The sequence below is a fragment of the Papaver somniferum genome, chromosome 9 (genome assembly GCF_003573695.1).
Source record: "Papaver somniferum cultivar HN1 chromosome 9, ASM357369v1, whole genome shotgun sequence".
NCBI classification, from domain to species: Eukaryota; Viridiplantae; Streptophyta; class Magnoliopsida; order Ranunculales; family Papaveraceae; genus Papaver; species Papaver somniferum.
In genome coordinates this window covers 66,882,066-66,898,733 of record NC_039366.1, presented here as the reverse complement: position 1 = coordinate 66,898,733, position 16,668 = coordinate 66,882,066, and the positions used below count along the sequence as shown (strand labels likewise).

Here is a 16,668-nt window from a genome sequence, read left to right as displayed (position 1 = left end):
GGAAATCAAAGGAAGATTACGGGCAATCCCATACCACGTGTTACAACACAACTACAAGGAGGTGAATCAGGCGGCCTATGCAGTTGCCAACCACGCGACCGACAAAAGCCTACATGGAGTATGTCAACTAACCGTTTGAGATTATACTGTACCAAGTTTCTTATTACACTTTGTACTGAATGATTCTGAAGGGGTAACTTCCCCCGTGTAGTTCCGACTTAATTTCTTGATACATATTATGCTTCAAAAAATAAATTAAAAAAAAAAAGACAAAAGTTCGCACCTATTTTACCTAGATTTTTTTAAATATGAATGGTCTGGTTTGTTGTCTAGCAGTACATCCATCACAAAAATTTCATTCGATACGCAATAAAATTTGTAAAACTCATTTAGCAATATCTTCATTATGTTGTTCACATGTAACACTGTTGTTGTTGTTGTTTATTTTTGGTCGCCTCTATAAATTATTTCTAGACAGATGTAATAATATTAGAGCTTATACTATATGGCTTGTTGGACTGTCTCTTATGCTTAAATCTCAGAAAATTTTGGGTTTAAACTCCCGTTACGCGCTCTTGATTATTTTTTATGCTTCAAGTAATCATTTGTGCTCATTTGTTTATTTAGAAGAGAAATTAGAAGAAGAAAGAAAATGTCACTATAACGAAGGGATTTGGTGAATTCAGAGCAGGCTCCGGTTGGGAAGCCATCCCCCTAGATGCCGAGGCTAAGGCATTTCAACAAGCTCTCATGTGGATAAAAGATCTGAAGATTACCTCCTTCCTGTTCCTAAACGACTGCAAAAACCTGGTTTCTACCGTTAATAAAGATAATTCTTTTCAACCTCATTGGAGAGAGCTAAAAAACATCGAGAAATGCCAGGAACTTTTTATTTCTATTAATAATGCGTGTTTTCAATTTAGAAATATGACATTACTGTTTTCCTCAGACAAGTTAGCGAAAGAAGTTAGAGCTTTAAGCATCAAGTTTTCTCTACTGAACATTTGGTTAGTGATGTTAAGATGTTGTTCTTGAACAAACTAAGAAGGAATCATTTCCTATCTTAAACCATGCAACTCTGCTTCTTCTTAATAAAATCGGCGTTTTTTTTATTAAAAAAACGAACTAATGGATCATAATTTATTCATTATGAATTTATCAGTTGTAAACTTCTCTTCTACACTTGAATTGATGTTTGTTTCTATAACACTCTATTTTATGATTTTACACTCAACTATTTCGAATTTAATAATCATTAACATAGTTTATAAATTTTATGTTGGATTGAACACATCACAGTTTTTTGCAACTCAAAAAATATAATTCAATCGTGGCCGTCAGGTTTTTTAAGAAGGCATTAAAGTTCGTTGATATTTTTCTAGAGAATCCGGGAGACTATCAGTCCATCACAATGGGGTTTGGCATTTGCGAGTGGAAACGCCACCATGTAGTTTTCGAGATGGGAAAATTAGGCTAAGGCCCAACCCATGGATAACCCATAATATGAGGCCCTTAATTAAAAGAAATTTAAATCTAGTCTCCGAGTTATTAAAAGACATCCATGCCCTTTTATATATTGTCAAGCCCCAAATTAAATAAAATTTAAATTTAAGCTCGAAATTGTTGAATCTAGGCCCAAAATTATTAAAGTATAGTGTGAATGTGCAAATAGAAGTTACACATGCATATGTCATGTGTATCTAGAAGTTACACATCCTTATGCCATGTGAAATGCAAAATTACACATCAAAAAGAACGCATACAAAAAAATACATGTATTTATAATTTCTTAGCATGTGTAACTAGAAGTTACACACGCTTCTGTCTAGTGTAATTGAGAGTTACATATGCATCTATCTAGTGTAATTGAGAGTTATACATGCATCTGATTTGTGTATTCATCGTCAACTCCAATTCCAGCGAGACAATTACCACATTTAAGCAATTAGCTTTTATGAAGTTATCCGAAACCTGAAATATAACAACAAGCAATCAGTATTTATAAGATTAAAATGAACAGTACATACAACAATGTATATGCAGTTTCACCTACACGAAATCACAAGCAATCAATATTTATAAGATTAAAATGAACAGTACATACAACAATGTATATTCAGTTTCACCTACACGAAATCACATCCTATCATCTTAAAGAAACTATTGTTTCAAAGTGATTCAGTACAGATCAATAATCAGAAAATAATGTTATAGTGCACTGTATTATATGAAGCTACTAAAAATATCTCTGGTTTGTGCAAACAATGACAATTAATATCATGAAATAAATGTAAAAGAATATTTTGAATGCTAAAGCAGTTAAAAGAAGTAAAAACATCAAAAAAAAACTGGAAAAAGTTCATAGACAAGCAAACTGTACTACATGTAATCGGCAGTTAAATATGATATATCGCAGTTACATATGTCATAGGCATGTGTAAAAGGAAGTTACACATGCATATGACATGTGTAAGCCGCAGTTACACATCAGTATTATGACTTGTATACTTGGCACGTATCCAGATAGATGTGTAAGCCGCAGTTACACATGCAACTCTCATGTGTATTCAAAAGTTACACATTTATATGGCATGTGTACCCAAAAGTTTCACATAAAAAAGAAACCAAAATCTGCTGAGACACGTATAAAATGTATGTTTAATCTGCTGGTACGCATACAATATGCATATGTATTCAGCACTTACACATGCATATAATATGTGTAACTAGAAGTTACGCATGCATCTTACTTGTGTAACTCCTATTTACTCATACATATTATTTGTGTTTCTGGAACTGCCGACAAGCATATGCATATATATTGTTATATTCGATACAGATATACATGAGAAAAGATAACAACTGTTGGACTTACTTTTCTGTTTTGAGCATAGATCAGCAGTGCACCAACTTGGCCATCTTGAGGTGGCTTGCAGTGACACACCACTATCTGTTGGAAATTAATAGATTCGGTATTAGGTATAACATATGAAAGACTGAAACTCAACAACTTGTTAGAAATTCTACCAACACTCTCACATAAAAGCATGGGAAAGCTATCATTATTTGTGTTTCTAGAGTTACACATATGACTTATTTACACATTTTCTACTGTAAAGAGCTAAGGATCATCGTTGCTCACCTTGACGATAGCCAACATACTTATCTATCCAGGTATAAACTGCCAAAATATCCCAAAGCGTTGATAAATATTCTAGCTTCCCATAGTAAGCCGGTGTCCTTTCAGTACGCGCGAACCTAAGTTCCTTCAAGCGGTAAATAACAGCTGTTAGACTAAAAGAAATACCGCAAAACACAAACTGAACACCCGGACGTAATTGTGGACTTCTTAATGTACATAGATGCAAGCCATGAAATATGTGTCATTAAATAAACTCCATGCAAATAATCTACAACTGGCGATTGATTGACCGTTACTGTTTTACACTGGCCTACATAAACTTATATCTTTGTAGACCAAACCATCTAACAATTTCCAAAACACTGGCCTACATGAACTTATATCTTTGTAGCCCAAACCATCTAACAATTGCCGGTCATTTCTACTTTTAGCATACCTGGAATGAGTCGAAAGACTCGAAACCATTCAACTAAAGTCAATCTTGCCAATGATCAAAAAACAGCAAAAAAGGGTATATGCAAACTTAAGTGGGAACTATTACAGTATAATGTTTCAGTTAGTAACTAGTTCAGGCTATATGAAACTAGCAAACTGAGCTTACTTCATTTCGGGTGCACTCAAACTTTTACACATCCAATTAGCATGTGTAACTACCAGTTACACATCCATAAATCTTGTGTAACTGGCATGTGTAATTTTTTGGTTGCAAGGTTTTTTCATTTTAGTATGTGTAATTAGAAGTTACACATGCATCTGTCTAGTGTAATTCAGAGTTACACATGCATCCTACTTGTGTAATTAGGAGTTACACAAGCATATAACATGTGTAACTAGATGTTACACATGTAAATAACTTGTGTATATTACAAGGTCTACTAGGAAACTTCAAAATCGAATATGAGCTATAAAAATAAGATCAACCAAAGCAAAAGATGTTGCGCCACAAGAGCTATACATAACAATGGAAATTCAGCTTTTGTGCAAGCAAAACTAATTATTCATTTAGCAAAGCCCTTATTTCAGAGTGGCCGAGAATAACCCAGGAGATTTTCAAACTGACAAGTATCTCAGCACTACATAACCAAGAATGCAAGTTTTATTTATTCACGCATGGAAACACTGACTAGTATTCAATTATCATACTAGAACATATAAAAATGAATGCCTGAGTTGAGAAGATTAAGCAATACCACTATCAATAATGCGCACGATTTTGGCAGCTCCAAATAGTCTATGATTGATATAGAACATTTATATGAACAAAATATTTCAGGCTTGGTGTAACTTCTATTTGTAACGAAATATGTGTTGTCTAGAAAGGCGGTTAACTACATGTAAATTTTTGGCCCTACATACACAGACAATTAATCAAACGCACAAAGGTTGAACACAAGCATTTCTAACTTCACCAGTAAAAGCACCTCCTTTCCTCACCCAACAGTTTTGTGCACATACAACAAAAGAGCATTCCATGGAGCAGATATAGTACCTAGAACATGCCACTATACAGTTTCTACTGAAAAATGAAATATATCTTGTTACAAGACATACCTAATGTTATCGACAAAGCTCCACTAGTACAAATGGTGGGTCATTTAAGCTTGATATTACAGAACGATTATTATTCCCTCCATTTTCCACCATGGTGCTGTGACATCCGTCTATCCGCATAGTCTCCAGCACCAAATGCTCCAACTAATGTGTGTATTTTCCTGAAATGCAAATGCAAATAGTCATAACGTAATTAGGAAATACTAACTAATTAAAAACAAAATATCTTCTCTAATAATTCATAAACAATAATTTCACTAAATTTACATAAATAAAAAAGAAACAAAAAATGACTACAGTCTAAAAGAGTACTTTAACATCAGATATGTGAGACTAATTCTCTTCAACAACACATTCAGTAATTTGCTTATGCAAATTATCCACCTGTTTAGTTAATAAAAAAGCTAAATACATCTGAAGATTATCCAAAAATATACTACGAATTGTAAATATTACAACCCTCGAGTCATTTCAGCATAAACACTTTATATAACACGAGATACTAGGATCAGGTACTATCGAACAAGAAAGATTACTAAACAGTTCTTAGTTATATGTAATAATATACCAATGAAATGAGACAAGGCTCCATTTAACGATAACCAATAGCTTCAATTAAAAAAATCCATATCCACATACAAATTATGAAAACAAATTAATTAATGAATGAAATTTCACTCAATGATCACAAAGACAACTATGGATCATTAGTGGCAAATTTATTTCATTCAATGACAAAATTTAACATACAGCTAGAGAACAAGATGAGACGAAATCAAACTACAAAAAAAACTTTCTAATCATCGCATGGAGAGAATGAACGAGGCAACTAAACTATTTCCAATCTAAGTTGACTAACAAATTCATCAATCTAGTAACAAATTAAATCGATCTAACAAACCATCGATCTTCAAAAATAACACTTCTTCTTTGAAAAACACGAAAAATAGATCTAAAAAAATAGTTTAAATGAAAATGAAATCAAATCTTACTCCGAAGCCAGAAACATCACCAATATATATAGAAGCAGATATCGATTGATCTAATCATTTTCTTCCTCTTCGTAATACATCGGCAGCCATGGACGACATAGCTCTTGATCAGAAAACCCCTAAGTTCTTCTAGCAGAAGAGAGACTAGAACAAAAATCCCCATATATAATTGATTCTCTCTAATCGCGGATCTAATTTTCTTTCTAATCAAAGTGAAACCAAATCAGAAGAATTAGATCTTGGGAAACCGAATCAAGAAAACCCTAGAAAACGAATCTAAAAATGAAAGCAGCTCTGGTTTTAGATGGAGAGAGAAAATGAAACTGAATATACACCGACGACTCATTTCATTATATTTAAATGGGTACTTTAGGTATTATAAAAATACAGTTCTATTGATAAGCCCCAAAAATAAGAGATTTGGGCCTAGAAATATCAAAAATTGAAAATATGGAGTTGATTGTGGAAGATCCATTTTGTGGGGCTTCTAAATATTGAACCCATATAGTAGGGTGGTTCTAGTATTTTTCACTTTCGAGATTAACAGTGAATAACCATACGTAATAATTTATCGATTAAATGGAAATTAAGTTTGATGTTTCTGTTTTATAAGCATAAATAATTCTTTTAGATGCACAAAAAATTACACAATATAAATTACAAAAAGAAATAAAAAATGTGGCGAGCCAAATTTCTGTGGATTCGTGGTGATTGTATTAATTTTCTAATCTTCATAAACGATTTAATGGACTGGGCTGGTTTATCCTCTTATACGGGTCAATTGTTCTTAAGATTTCGTACGACACTATTCAATTTCCACCAACATCCTTATATATATGTCGTGTTTCTCTAGATTCTCCAAATTAAAAAGTAATCAATTGGTAATATTTCTATCCTTGAAGAAAATAGTAAACTATGCTCTCATTTTATAAAAATATTGCGGCATACAAAATTAAGATGATTAATTTATTGTCATTATTATTTCATCTATCTTCATACAATAACAATGTCACAAAGAATGCATAATAGGAAAGAGAAAAATTATTCACACCTGATTTACCTAATATTTTTTTTTAATATGACTGATGTGCTCTATTGCCTAGCAGCACATTCCTCATTATGTGTTAATTTAATTTAATTTAATTTTCAATGGATCTTATAGTTGACAGTTTTCTAACATTTATTTGTTCAAGTTATCTAAGAAAAAAATATTAATTGTCAACTGATGTGTTTCTTCTTATTATGCTTGGGATTTTGATTTCTCAAAGTAATTGAATGAGTCTGAACTTGGTGAAGTAATTTTACTGCTTCAATTACTGATGGTTCGTTCTTTTGTGTTGGGTGCAACTAATACAGGGGATTGAAGGAAGTGGGATGCAAATGGCGGTTTTAATGTAACAAAATGTTATAATTCACTTGATATAGATGGTTTCCCACCTAAGTAGTTGCGGAATCCAAAAATTCCTCTTAATTTGTCATTATTAGTTTGGATACTATGCTCTAAGGAAGCTCCAGATTTTTCACATAGAGTTGGAAAGTCAATCTTATGTTTATAATGAGAAGCAAGATCCAACATGCATTTCTCTTACACTGTGAAGAGACTTCAAAGTTATGAAATTACTTTTTTTAGAGCTTTGGTTTAAGTTAGGATTTTACATACAATGTTAAGGTAACTATATAAGAGTGGAAAAATACGAAGAGCAGGCCTCTAGTTCTTCTTCTCCATTTCCTAGCTTTCAAGCTATATGTTGGTACACAATAAAAGAAATTGAACTCCAAATCTTGTAAAACGAAGTGAGCCTGTGAGCCGAGTAACGCAATGCATGTTAGTGATACTAAGTGCCAACACCTTTAATGCCCTTTAGGGCTTAGACTCATAGATATCAAGATAGGTGCAATGTCTAAGAACATATGGGTTTTCATTCCTTTAACAATCTGGTGACAGATGTAAGCACCCGGATTTGGCATAGCCTAAGGCCCAAGAATGGGGGCTTCGGATAACACAAAACCGAAGTCACCATTGATGATGATGTGGAAAACATGGGCTGTCATGCGGTAAGGATTAGTGGTTGTCTAAATAAACCTCATTGAAAAAGTACAAATGTACGGCTAATGTTGAGAGTATTATAAGAAAAGGTATTAGAGCCTATGTGTAAAACATCCTGATGTCAGGCTTTGCCTATAAAAGGAGGTCAATCCTTCAGAGAGAAACAGAGATTTTCAGAGAATTGTAATTTGTATTGGGATTAGTCTCCTTGTAACCCTTCATTAATTTCGGGGTGTTTACATTTGGCGACTTCACTGGGGACTAATCCTCAATACCACTATACAGAATTCCAGAATTATGAACTTTAATCTAGATTTAGTATGACTGTCTAGTTGATTCTCTATAAAGTGTATTGGAGTAAGTCATATCAGATTGGCAAACTAATTGTTGGGTGTGGTTGTTGTACCCTGCATTTTCAATTGGTATCAGAGCAGGCAAACACATTAAAGACCTCATAAGTCTGTGTTTGTAGCGATCTGATATGGACAAAGGTGTTATCTCTATAAACGTACCACCAGTCTTCGATGGCTCTAATTACTTATGGTGGAAAAATTTTATTCGTGCCTTTCTTCAAGCGCGTGATTTTCAATCATGGGTTTATGTAGTTAATGGCTATGATGCTCCCGTTGTGGCAGTAGGGAATGTGAACGTTCCAAAGAACGTTGGTGAATACAATGCTGCCGAGATACTTGCTGCAAAGCAAAACTCCGACGGTTTGAATGACATCATATATACCATTACCCCAGATCTTCAGCACCATATGACAACGTGCACTAGGTCTAAAGATGCTTGGGATATCTTAGAAATCGTATTCGAAGGTAATACCAGAGAAAAGGAAGCTAGGCTTCAAAACCTTAATTCCGATTGGGAAAAACTTCATATGGCAGATGAAGATTCAATTGATGAGTTTAATCACAAAGAGTCTGAAATTGTTAATGCATCTTTTGCATTAGGTAAGACTATTCCTGAAAAGGACATTGTGATAAAAATTCTCAGATCGCTGCCATCTAGATACGATTCTAAGAAGCATTCCATCGTTGAAGGAAATAACCTTGATGCTCTTTCCAGAAACACGTTGGTTGGAAAGCTAAAGATCTTTGATGATGAGCACACATCCAAAATCGAAAAGGATGTTTCCTTTAAAGCACAAAAGAATACTAAATTACTTGACAAAAGTAAAAGTGTTTATGTCTCTGAGGATGATCTTTCTAAGACTGATTTATCAGATGAAGATCTTGACAAATCAGTCTTTGTGATCACAAGACAGTTTAGGGATCTTCTATTAAAGAGAAGTAAATGGTTTTCAAGAGACAAACCTAGGTCGTCAGTTAAACCTCACAATCGCGTTCCTCCTAAAAACAGGGATGCTGACGAGGCTGGTGACGAGGATATTCCACAGTGCTTTACGTGTAAAGGTTTTGGTCATTTTGCAAATGAGTGCCCAAATCGTAAAAAATACACTGGAAGCAAAGGTCTTGTTGCAACTCTTGATGAAATGTCTGATCACTATGATTCCAATGAAGACGAAAAATCAAGTGTTGCACTTCTTTGTGAATATATCGATTTTGATAATTGTAGCAATACATACATCAATCTTGATATTCTTTCAGAAAGAAACTCAGCCAATCTGGAAGAATAAGTTAACTTTTCTGTTGGAAACTTCATGTCTGATTTTTCAGGATCCACTCTGTGCCTAGCAGCTTGCACATCTCGGGAGTTCGAATCAGCATATCCATTGACATGTTCTTATTGTTCACTTAAGGGTCATGAACTTTCAAAGTGTTTCAAGTATAAGAACAAGATGAGTCATGTCAAGAGACTTCAACGAAGAGCAAATCGCCTAGCAAACAAGCTCAAACTTGTTCAAAAAACCGCTGAGGTATGTAAGATTTTATCCTCTTCAAAGAAGTTGGTTTCCAAAGATAGGTCAAGACCACTAGAGAAAAGAGTATGGTCTAAACATCTTGATAAACATGGATTTATGGATTCCTTTCAAAAGGGTCATGGTGGATAAATTGTTGTTCACCACAACACAACTTGATTGTGTTGTTTTAGTGCATCTTGTCTCATGTACCTAATTAAAAGAGACAAGAACTTGTGCACCTTAGGCTTAAAGAGAAAAGAAAAAAATCTTTCTGTTTTGCTTTTCTTAGATTTGTTGTATGGTTTGGAATTCTTTCATATCTAATTGATATTGGAAGGAACCTCCATGTTTATCAAACGAGGGTTATTCTCGACTATTCCATTATGTTTAGGGTCGTGAATCGTGCGTGCGTGAACCAGTGTTAAAAGGTTCCATAATCCTACATTCTTTTTTCCTTCTCTGAAACTCTTTTCATCTTAAGACTGCCTGTTGAGTTTATAGTGTGATTTCCTCTCACAAACTCATACACGTATGGAGACTCCAAGCATCATGAGTTCTGATGGAAAAGATGTTAATATGATTGTTAAGCCATCAATCATAAAGGAAAAAGAAAAATCTCTGTTGCCTCCGACTTTGAAAAGAAAAAGAAGGAATGTGAGGAAGCCGAGAGCTGTTCCTTCAAATTCTCAGAAGTTTTCTGATATTATTGAAGAGTTGAAAGAAGCAAGGAAGGAGATTAAGCAAATAAAGGCTTTTGTTATGAGAACTCTCGAAATTCAGAAGGCCCTGGTTCGACATCATCAACCTAGAAGGTTTGTTGGAATTGACTCCTTTCTCCATGAACCCTATGTACCTATGGATGTTGACGACAAGGAGTTCGGGGACGATAAAGAATTCTTCAGAGGTATCAATGTCTAGTAAATCTTCTTTTGTTGCTAGAAAAAGAACTAGGGTTTGGAATAGCCATTATTGTGAGTACACATAGTTATATCCAACGATTTTCATCTTCATTTTTTTTAGATTTATTTATTTAAATTCTAAAGTATTTTTTGGAAGATGATTTTTGCAATTTTAATCTTTATTATTTCATATATTGCAAATTGTTATGGGATATGTTGTTTACGTCCGTGAAGATTGTCCCATACTTATTCAAAAGTTATCTCTATTATGTCGATATGAATGTATTGATGGAAGATAGAATTAACTTTTGACATTACAAAAGTTAAAGCCTTTTATGTCATGTTTTTTATGAAAGAAATAATAAAACTTTTGTTTACAAGGATTAAATCTATTATATGTCATTGTGCAAATAGTGATGCAAAATAGAATGAATCCTTTTCTATTCCGCAGTATTTGGTCGATCACTGATCCACAATCTTTGTGCATATACTGTGTTGTTCCATAAGGTTTCTTATGTTGAGCACAATCGACTGAGTTGATTATTTTCTTATGATTAAATTAGTTGTTGCTTTGTTAGTTCCCTATGTCGAACATGATCAACTAAATTAATCATTCTCTTTTGGTTATTTAGTTGTTGCTCCGTAAGTTCGCTTATGTCGAGCATGACCAATTAGATTGATCATTTTTTTTGTGATTAATTTGGTTGTGTATTCCAATTGAATTAATCATGGATTCTCTTGTGGTCAATTTGATTGTTATCTTTTGATTGAACTAACTATGGGTTTCCTTGTGGTTATTTCAATTGATTTTTGTGGATACAAATTCATGTTTTCATGTGATTTGTTTTTCCAAAAGAAATCCTTATTTTCTTGTGAAAGTAAGGTCGCCTTTGTTGTTCCTTCGGGGATGACATTTTATAGGGGAGAGTTCATTTTGAACTTGTGCTTAATTTCCAAATCTTTGTGGGGAGTGCGGCTGTGGAATTTTTAGGGGTTATCTTGTATCTTCATTAACTCCTTGATGAATGCATTTAACTTCGGCTTTATGATTGCATCTAAATTTGTTGGCATGTTAATACACCTTTTGGTCATGATGTATTTCCATGGAAATTTCATTAGGATCCCACTAATTTTCGTACCTTTGCCAATTTTGTTGACAAAAAGGAGGAGAATTAATGTGTAGTTCACAATACAAATACATATGGTTTACGGATCATTATGTAAGGGGGAGTGTTTTTCATGTTGAGATATGTATTGGCTAAGGGGGAGTGATGCATATCACCATAGTGTTATTGTCAAAGTTGTGATACAATTGAACTTTGATGTTGTGTAATAATACTATGACATTGTATAACAATGATCGAGAATATTTTGTTTTCTCATTGTTATAGCTACGGATCTTCAACAACTGTGATGTTGAACTTACAACCTTTAGGATCATGGAGTGCTTGGAAGTGACGAAGATTTCGAGTCGCGTTGAAGATGCCAAGGAGATCAAGCATGTGGATAAGAAGCTTATTTTTTTTTATCTTTTTTGTAATCCATATGTATTGATAGTTTTGTCACTAAAATTGACAAAGGGGGAGATTGTTAGAGCATTTCTTGGTCAAACTCGCATGCGTTTCTATCTCAAGCATGTTTGTCAATGTTAGTGATCAAAACTATAAGTCTTAATTTCTAGCCTATTTGTAGATGTCTCGGATTAGGACATAGATAGTGTAGTTGAGCTTGAAAAAGCGGGGGTCTAACAACCACACCCAATATTTCGATTAGTAATATGTGTGGACTAACTCTAATATACTTTTAAGAGAATCAACTAGACAGTCAGACTCAACCTTAATAAAAAGTATATCAAGGAGTTAATATCTCTATCTCTCGATTTGATTTATACTCAAGAAAATAGAAATCTGCGAGGCTTTATCAAATACAAGAGAGATATAAACTTGGATGGTACCAAAGACCAATATCCAAGGATCAATCAATTTTCAATCAACAACCAAAGGTTGGATTTCACAATTGATCGATACAACGGACAACCTGTGATATTTCAATTATATAACAAAATATAATGCGGAATAGAAATAACACAGACACCAGAAATTTTTGTTAGCGAAGAAACCGCAATTGCAGAAAAACCCCGGGACCTAGTCTATATCGAACACTACACTGTATTAAGCCGCTACAGACACTAGCCTACTACAAACTAACTTCGGTATGGACTGTAGTTGAACCCTAATAAATATCACACTGATTCAAGGTACAGTTGCGCTCCTTACGTCTCTGATCCCAGCAGGATACTACGCACTTGATTCCCTTAGCTGATCTCACCCACAACTAAGAGTTGTTACGACCCAAATTCGAAGACTTTAATAAACAAATCTGTATCACACTGAAAAGTCTACGATAATAGATAAATCTGTCTCCCACAGATAAACCTACGAGTTTGTTCCGTCTTTTGATAGAAATCAAGGTGAACAGGAACCAATTGATAAACTGGACTTATATTCCCGAAGAACAGCCTAGTATTATCAATCACCGCACAATAATCCAAATCATATGGTAGCGAAACTAGATATTGCGGAATCACAAACGATGAGACGAAGATGTTTGTGATTTCTTTTTATCTTTCCCTATCGGAGATATAATCTCAAGTCAATTATTCAATTGAGACAGAAAATGGCAAGATCAGATCGCTCAACTACAAGAGAAGTAGTTTTGTCTGGCTTCACAATCCCAATGAGGTCTTTAAGTCGTTAACCGACAGGGTCTCGAGAAGAAACCTACGGTTAAAGAATAATCGACTCTAGAAAAACCAACTAGCATCACACATGGAGGTGTGGGGATTAGTTTTTCCAGTTGCTAGACGTCTCCCTTAAATAGTTTTCAAATCAGGGTTTGCAATCTAAGTTACCTTGGTAACAAATCATTTAATATTCACCGTTAGATCGAAAATTAGCTTGTCTCACACAAAAATGAAATGTATTCATTTAGGTTTGAGTAACCGTACCTAAACGTGTACATTGGGTTGGTTCACAAATAGTTAACCAATGGTTAGCCATATGAGCACTTTCATATTAACCATATTCATCTTTTTCATAACTAGTTCAAATGACTCATAAGAACTAAATAAAGAGTTGTTCAATTGATTAGATCTTTATACATAGACACAATTGAAACAAAATCGGTTTGATTCACTTGAATCAATTCATGAGCAATATATCCACGGTTTGCAAAGATTGCATTCCTTATTGATTTATTGTTTAAGTTCATGAAACTACTGATTTGAGAAATAACCAGCTTGGATACGCGTACGGGTATGCGGATTGGAGTTTACAAACTCAACAGAAATTTTCGGTTCAAAAACTTCTGTGGGTACGCGTACCTAAGGTGACTGGTTTACTAGTTTGCAAACTAACAAACTCAGCAGAAATTTTCGGTTCGAAAACTTCCGCAGGTACGCGTACTCAACCTGTCTCCTTCACCAATACCGCATGCACACATATGCACGCACTTGGTTTCCAACACATGGATTTATACACTAATGTGCGAACACACTATATATGCTTATATCCATGGTTGGTTACGTAATCTCAAGTCCACATTTTAATCATTGAAACATTCTTCTATAATGTTATAATAGTCGTTAGACAAAAAGAATCCACTATCGTCATCAAAGCTATTTTCAAGATTGAAACGTCATCAGGACTTTCGTCACGGGTAAAGATGAAAATGGTTAAAGCAAAAGCTTACCAACACATATTTAGAGAAAAAGATAGGCGAGTAAACTCGGCTCGAAATAGCAAATGTGTATGTATGAAAACTATCATACTTATACGACTTTTGTCTCAAGAGTAGGAGATAGAGTAGATAGACTTTTAAGTGACAGATGAGTTCAAGTCTCCACATACCTTTTGGTTGGATGAAGTTCCACTGGTTCCTTGAGTAGTTCTTCGTCTTCGTAAGATAATCGCCATGGAGTCTGGAGCTCAACTATACCTAATTATCCTAAACCGAGACTTAGTCATAAGTAAACTAGAAATCAAGATATCTAGTTTTGATCACTAACATTGACAAACATGCTTGAGATAGCAAAGCATGCGAGTTCGACTGGGCAATGCTCTAACAATCTCCCCCTTTGTCAATTTTAATGAAAAACTATCAATACATAAGGATTACAAAATACTTTATACCTTCTCGTCCACATGCTTGATCTCCTTGGTGCTTCAACATTACTCGAAAACTTCATCTTTTCCAAGTACTCCCATGATTCCATAGATGTTCAATTCAGCATCATAGTTGTTGAAGTTCCGTAGCCATAACAATGAGAAAACAAAAGCTCTCGATCATATTTATACAGTGTCATAGTATTATTACACAACATCAAAGTTCTTATATCACAACTTCGACAACAATACTATGGTGATATGTATCACTCCCCCTTAGTCAATACTTTCGTCTCAACATGAAAACCACTCTCCCCCTTACATAATGACCCGTAAAACACGTAAATCATATGTATTTGAAGTGTGAACTACATATTAATTCTCCCCCTTTTTTTCAATAAAATTGGCAAAGGTACGAAAACGAGATCCTAATGAAATTTCCACGAAGACGCTTCAAGACCAAAGAAAAGTACATATCAACTTATTTAGATGCAATCAGAAAGCCGAAACTAAATGCATTCATTAAGGAGTTTATAAAGATACAAGATAACCCCTAAATAATTCCACAACCACACTCCTCACAAAGATATGGAAATTAAGTGCAAGTTCAAAAGAACTCTCCCCCATTTGATGTCATTCCCGAAAAAACAACAAGAGCTACCTTACTTTTACAAGAAAAGAAGGATTTTATTGGACACCAAAAACCATAATGAAATGATTTTCTATATCCAAAATTCTCAATTAAACTAACCACAAGTAAACCCATGATTAATTTAATTGGAATTCTCAATCAAATTAAACACAAAAGTGATCAATTTAATTGAACTTGCTCGACATAAGAGAACTTACGAAGCTACAACTATGTTAACCATAAAAGAATGATTAACTCAATCGTTTTATGCTCAACACAAGAAAACTGTACTGTTCTTAGTACAATTGTTATCAAGATCCGGAAATTAGAGAAAAAACATAGAAGAATCTGAGACGGCAGGGAAGAATAGAGGAGAATTGAAGAATAAATTAGACGAATTAGAGAAGGGGAAGAAGAAGAAGATCTGGTTCAGAGAACACAACCAAAGAGTTAGAGATACATTTCATTCATTGATTTCTCTTTCAGATACAAAAGCCACCATATCTAACTAGGATAATCTATCTAATCTAACGACCATTACACACCCAGATGGTTACATCTAAACTATCATTTACAACTGATAAAGACACCCTATCATGTGATAAATATTGCTATGGATAATAGTAATAAAGACTGAGACTCCCCCCGATAAGGGCACTCCTCTGCAATGCAGGTACATGACATTTCCCACCCCTTCAAAACATTGTTGTCCTCAAGGATAAGAACTAAGGCTCTACTCTTCCTCTGCAATGCAGGTACATGACATTTTCCCTGTAGCGCGCATTAGGAACCATATGATGAAATGACTATTAATTCGCCTTGCTAGGCCCAAAGCATCATAACGCCAAGCCCAGTAAACCACAGTCCAGCATGGTGTGCACCCCTAGCAACAAGACCTCCTGAAACTGCGATATCGTCCAATGTTCTGTTACTTTCAGGAAGAAGCACTTCAAAAGCAAGGGATTCCACCTGTAGATGTAATGAATTTGGGCATTCTTCTGGATAGGAAGAGGAACTGAAATTGTTTCCCCCTCACTGGTGAAGAACTTCAGATGCTTCAAGATCAGTTGTGTGCATTTCGACGAACTCCCAGCTGCTATCATGGAGTACTTATTATGTTTCATGTTTTCTACACACAAGGATAATTGCTGCCAGCCACGACTTAGAAAGAGACCCACAATAGCATAGTTAGATAACTCAACTAATGTGCTTAGAGATGGTTCTGCTGCAGTTTCAAGAACTTGACCATTCAACCCAAAACTACTGTGCTTGTAAAGTTTCTTCACTACGCTGTCACTACTGAACATGAGTTTGAGCTGGTAATTATGGCCATGTAACTTGCTTTGCCTTTCTCTGACTGAAATAATATAGGGTAAAGA

At 34.6% G+C, this 16,668-nt stretch overlaps 1 long non-coding RNA gene across 1 annotated transcript; it reads right to left on the bottom strand.

Moving 5' to 3' along the window:
- Positions 1–2,903: 2,903 nt before the first annotated feature.
- On the bottom strand, positions 2,904–4,733 carry LOC113313249. Its single transcript, XR_003341766.1, has 3 exons — positions 4,694–4,733; positions 3,143–3,266; positions 2,904–2,950 (listed from the first exon to the last, which is right to left on the bottom strand). It is a non-coding gene; the product is annotated as an uncharacterized LOC113313249 (long non-coding RNA).
- Between the last annotated feature and the right edge of the window lie 11,935 nt (positions 4,734–16,668).